This window comes from Bison bison, unplaced genomic scaffold (assembly GCF_000754665.1).
Source record: "Bison bison bison isolate TAMUID 2011002044 unplaced genomic scaffold, Bison_UMD1.0 scf7180017854252, whole genome shotgun sequence".
Classification (NCBI taxonomy): domain Eukaryota; kingdom Metazoa; phylum Chordata; class Mammalia; order Artiodactyla; family Bovidae; genus Bison; species Bison bison.
In genome coordinates this window covers 3,473,061-3,479,571 of record NW_011484825.1, presented here as the reverse complement: position 1 = coordinate 3,479,571, position 6,511 = coordinate 3,473,061, and positions in this window count along the sequence as shown.

Genomic DNA, 6,511 nt, shown 5'->3' with positions numbered 1-6,511 from the left:
AGTCACCATCTGCAGTGATTTTGGAGCCCCAAAAAGTAAAGTCTGACACTGGTTCCCCATCTATTTCCCATGAAGTGATGGGACCAGATGCCATGATCTTCATTTTCTGAATGTTGAGTTTTAAGTGAACTTTTTCACTCTCCTTTTTCACTTTCATTAAGAGGCTTTTGAGTTCCTCTTCACTTTCTGCCATAAGCGTGGTGTCATCTGCATATCTGAGGTTCTTGATATTTCTCCTGGCAGTCTTAATTCCAGCTTGTGCTTCTTCCAGCCCAGCATTTCTCATGATGTACTCTGCATATAAGTTAAATAAGCAGGGTGACAATATATAGCCTTGACGTACTCCTTTTCCTATTTGGAACCAGTCTGTTGTTCCATGTCTAGCTCTAACTGTTGCTTCCTGACCTGCATAGAGGTTTCTCAAGAGGCAGGTCAGGTGGTCTGGTATTCCCATCTCTTTCAGAATTTTCCACAGTTTATTGTGATCCACACAGTCAAAGGCTTTGGCATAGTCAATAAAGCAGAAATAGATGTTAAGCAGAAGATATTAAGAAGAGGTGGCAAGAATACACCAAAGAACTGTACAAAAAAAGATCTTCACAACCAAGATAATCACGATGGTGTGATCACTCAACCTAGAGCCAGACATCCTGGAATGTGAAGTCAAGTGGGCCTCAGGAAGCATCACTACAAACAAAGCTAGTGGAGGTGATGGAATTCCAGTTGAGCTATTTCAAATCCTGAAAGATGATGCTGTGAAAGTGCTACACTCAATATGCCAGCAAATTTGGAAAACTCAGCAGTGGCCACAGGACTGGAAAAGGTCAGTTTTCATTCCAATCCCAAAGAAAGGCAATGCCAAATAATGCTCAGAAGTTTTAGGACATGTTTTATGCATTATTCCATTTACCTTTGCAATTCCTCTGTAAAGTGGCTTCTCTGAATACCATTTAAAATGTAATAACAAATTTGAAAGAATAAACAGTAGCTACTTAAATGGTAGACTTTAACCAGTGTTCTACTAGACCAAGAACTGTCAAAATTTGGCCATAGACCAAATAAAACACACTGTCTGCTATTTTAAATACAGTTTTATTTGCAAACAATCATATCCATTGTTTATGTATAACTGATGGCACTTTAGCACCACAATAACAGAACTGAACTGCTGCAACAGAGACCACCTGGCCTGCAAAAACAAAATTATTACACATAGTCCTTTACAAAACAATTTTCCAAATCCTATACTCTACTGTAATTTGTATGAGGGCAGGGATGTTCTCTGTGACATTATCTGATGCATTTCTAGCACCTAGAACATTGTCTATTACTCACTGAAAATGACTGGTTGCTGGGAAAGTTTGAGGGCAGGAGGAGAAGGAGTCAACAGAGGATGAGATGGTTGGATGGCAACACTGCCTCAATGGACAAGAGTCTTAGTAGACTCTGGGAGATAGTGAAGGACAGGGAAGCCTGGAGTGCTGCAGTCCATGGGGTTGCAAAGAGTCAGACATGACTTAGCAACTGAAGAACAACAAGAACTCTGCCTGCCGTAGAACAGGTGCTGAACTAATCTTTTTTGTGTGTGAATGAATCAATGACACCAGATCTGTGTGGCTCCAAATCACAAAATTTTCACTTTAGTCCTTTATCTCCTTAGTTCCAAACTGGTTTCCTATAAAGATCTGCTTAAACAAAAACTTCATCACATTTAGAAGGACCTTCCCACCAAAGTTGAATTAAAACAGAATATGTATATGATATATGCTCCATCTTCAACCTCGATCCTGGTAATGATTGACAGAAGACAAGGATAATATTCCACATTTGGTGGAATTCTCATACTTCTTATTTTAAAAATTCTATTGTGCTCTTGAAAGGTAACTTGAAAGGCATGGAGGGGTTTTCCATGTTCATTCTCTATTGATGATGCCCTAATCCACCTGCCTAGCTTTTCAAGTGATAGAAGGATTTTTCTATAGAGGGGTATCATTTATTCAATACACAGTAATAAAGATATTAACAAATTGTGATTATGTCACAGCACTTGCTGTGATCTGGAAATCCAGTTGTGTTCTCTTCACCTTCTTTATAGCTAAAAATAATAGATACTGTACAACTCAGCCAACAGATCTGCTGATGATATACCAGGCCAAAGAGAGTCTGTCCCTCTCATGCACAGCTGCAATCTCTTAGCCAGTTTTTTTGTTTTGTTTTGTTTTAATTGTTCTTTAATTATTTCTCTAACCCTAACCCTAACCCTAATTTTATTATTCAGTTCAGTTCAGTTCAGTCGCTCAGTTGTGTCCGACTCTAGCAAATAGATAAGATAGGCTTTCTCACATCTCATGTCTGAACAAGGTGACTTTTTTGTGTGTTTTTTTTTTTAATTTGATGTTCAAGTTATTCAACCCACAATTTCTTAACATTTATTGAATTGACCTACCCACAAACAGGTGATTCTCAAAGAAAGTCAGAAAGGTTCCATCTGATAACATCTGAAACTTCCAAAGATATGATAGTAGCAGCTGCTGTTTTCATTAGCTTGGTATTGATCCCTTCCTCTCCTGAAAATGGCACTTCTATTTGCATGGTAGAAGCTCTCTTCTACTTTTACTCTAGGTCATTCTCTTGGGTTTGATGCCACAGCAGGCTCCAGGAATTAGTCCCTCGAACACTTGATATCAATCACAGGACTCTGTTCTTACGATTGCAGTGACTGGGTCTGTGATGAGCACGTGACTCACTTTGGGCCACTGAATGTCAGATCTTGGGCCACTGACTTCCACTCCTTGGGTTGCCAAGTTGTTATAACTGTATAGTTGTTCACAGTCATTTTACAATTTCCTGTGGGGAGAGGTTGCTCAATTTTAAAGCCAATTCAGAGAGGAACTGGACTTTCAAGGTAGAGGCAGTGGCAAAGAATCTACCTGCCAATGCAGAAGTTGCAAGAGAGGTGGGTTTGATCCCTGGGTCAGGAAGATCCCTTGGAGTAGGAAGTGGCACCCTACTCTGGTATTCTTGCCTGGAAAATTCCATGGGCAGAGGAGCCTGGAGGGCTGCAGTCCATGGGGCCAAAAAGAGTCACACATGACTAAGTACAGAGAGGAATGGGTCCAAACGATGAGTAAAGCAAAGTATTTATATCTGGTAACCTAGTTTGACTGGCTGGAACTAAGAATGCCTGAAGTTATATCTCTAGACAATTCTGTGCTGGGTTTCAATACTTTGCAACCCCAAGTCTTTAGTGACTTAAAGAACAGATCCATTCGAGGATTTATTTTTAATGGAATGTTCAAATGTTTAAAAAGGGCACCATTTGGAATTGAATGAGAATTAAATTTGGAGTCAGAAAACCTTAATTCAAAATGATATCCTTTGGATTATCTGTCTTAATGAACTCATCTGTGAGAATGCTATACGATCTGTGCTCATCTATATTACAGGGATCTTGTGAAGACCAAATGAGACAATGAATGTAAATTTTCCAGAAATTGAAAGTATTGTGTAAAAGTAATAGTAGATCAATTTCCCTTAAAAAATATAGCAGTCCATTGTGTCTCATGAATTAGACGAATTGCCTAATAGTGTTTCACTGGAAGAGTCATTACAAAAGGACAAAGTACTTCATTATGAAGTTATTGACAGAATGAATTTGACTCTTTCCGTGAGTTCTTAGGGAAGCTTTGTAGGAGTGGTGAGGAAAGCTAGGAAAATACCTACTGTTAGATCCAAGGAAGAACGTCATTTATTCATTCATTCAGAAAACATTTTAAGCACCCTATACCTAGTTAGGTAACAAAATGACCCCAGAGATTTAGACAGCAAAAACATACCAGGTGCAACTGGGGAGATAGACTAATATATTAATAATTGAAATGTGATAAGCTAAGTACTATGACAGAGATAAGAATCAAATACTAGAGAAGCAGAGATGGAATCCACTATCAATGCTTAAAGGTACTGGGGAAAGTTTCAGTAAGAACTTGACCTTTAAGCTCTGCCTCGAGGGATAAAATATAGTGCTCCGGGGAGACAGAGTTGAAGGATATTCTGCAAATTTTAGATCTAAAGGTGACTGTGGAGATGAAATAAGCTTTGAGCAACAGATGCGATCCTGAATGTCTATTGAAAACTTTTGTATTTTGATATCAGTTCTGCTGATAATTCACAGGGGTGACCTTGTAAAGTTTCCTTCTCTTCTCCAGTCTTATGTCTCAATTTAGAAAGGAGGGGGATGGGTGACCGTTAGTGTATGTTCCAGTCAAAGAACCCATACTTCATGTTTGAAACTCCATTTTAATACATGCAAAATTTTAAAATCTAAAAAAAGTAAGTTACTTGCCCAACGAATGGATATGAGTGTCAAAGAATGAAATACCAGTATAAAATTGTTATACTTGTTCAAGCTGTTGCACTTGAAATAAACATTACGTTTAATTTCTTCACAGGTGTACTTGGATTGGCAGCCTGAGATTCAGAGGAAGGGCTGGTTCAACCTAGAGAGCAATCTGGCCGCTGCCTGTAGTCCTTACTTTTACAAACAGGGAAAAAACAGTAATGGCCTACCGTACCGGGAGATTACATCTTGGTATTTGGGCACCTTAGGAATTTTCCCAGTAACTAGGAAAGATCACACAACTGTGACAAAAAAAAAAAAAAAAAAAAAAAACAAACAAGATATTACCTTAAATCTGTCCCTAAAACTCTGTGTAATGAAGCTGAGGTTACTATTAGGAATACAAGTCTCAAGTGAATTAGTGTTCCTGTAAGACGTATTGTACTTCTGAATAGGCAATTTCCTACACCAACTTGGCTTTGTCTTGCAACATGATAACATAGATGAGACTCATATTTTAGTTCTTCATGTGCTACCTGGGGAAATGTTCTCAAACTAGGCATCAGCAAGTCCACAGTCTAGTTTCCAAGATACGTACAAAAGTCACCAAATATTCAATATTCCTTCAATGGTCAGTTGGCAATTCTCCATAAAGCACTCCTAAGAGAGAGATAAGGCTTTACACAGCAGATCTTTATCACTCATTGTCAACTCACTGAATATCAATTGAATTGAAGTGTTAACATTTCATTCTTAATGAATGCCTTTGAGATGTACCTTACTATGGTAGCTGCTGCTGCTGCTGCTAAGTCGCTTCAGTCGTGTCCGACTCTGTGCGACCCCATGGACTGCAGCCTACCAGGCTTCTCCGTCCATGGGATTCTCCAGGCAAGAACACTGGAGTGGGTTGCCATTTCCTTCTCCATACTATGGTAGCAACAAATAGCAAAAAAATAAAAATTGGATTCTAGCACACCTTTCCAGTGCCAGTCACATTTTGAGAGAAAGTATATTCTATGCATAATTAACCACCCTTCACCATTAAATGGTACATTGATATCATTCATTAAAAAAAATATACAAATCTGAATTTTATGATACAAAATTTATATTATAGTTGTGTGTTCAGTCGTTTCAGTTGTATCCAACTCTTTGTGACTCCATGAGCCCGCCAGGCTCCTCTGTCTAGAGGAATTTCCAGGCAAGATGCCCTTCTCCAGGGGATCTTCCTGATCCAGGGATCAAACTCATGTTTCCTGCAGCTCCTGCATTGCAGGTGAATTCTTTACTGCTGAGCCACCAGGGAAGCATAAAAGGAGTTAGTCTCTAATAAATTTTTTTCAGCCATTTTCTATTCATTACAACAAATTCTGCTTAAAACCTTACTGTAGGAAAATCATTTAGGAAGGCTTTACAGGGGATAAAAAGATGAATAATATTAGCTAACACTTATTGAGTGTGCCAGCCATTGCTGAAATACTTTAAATTACCTAATCTTCCCATCAATATTATTAGGTAGATAATATCATTAACCTATTTTTTCAGGTGAGAAAACTGAATATCAAAGGGGTTGGTTACACAAATTTCTCAAGGTCTACATGTAAGTGACAGAGTCTGGAATGAACCCAGACAAGCAATACCAGCACCTATTCTCCTCAACTCTGCCTTAACATTTTTAATTATTAATATTATAGTGATTTTAGAATTATGGTATTCAGGATTGCATTACCTAATTATTGCTCAATAAGCACTTTTTGATTAATAAGTGTGTGGAATATAACTTAATATAGGTAGCTTTATCTAATATCAATTATATAGATATTATAACAAATCTAGTCAAAAATAGAAAAGAATGACTCCGTACTATCTCTCATTTGCCTAGTTTTTGGTTTGTATGTGTTTTATTTGCTTCTAGATGAATTTATTTATCTAGATTAAACTGACTAAGTTCAGAGGATCATTGCTAATATCCAGTTAACTTTTTGTAGCATGAATCTCTCAGCAAATCAGGGTCTTAACTTTCTCTCTATATTTTTATCAAGGCATAAATAAAAGAATGTTACACATGGCTCAAGAAATAACCATTAGGTACTAAAATTCAGATGCAGGAAAACTGTGTTATTTGGAAAGCATGGAACTTTATATTATTCTCTCCTCTGAGCAAAGTTATCT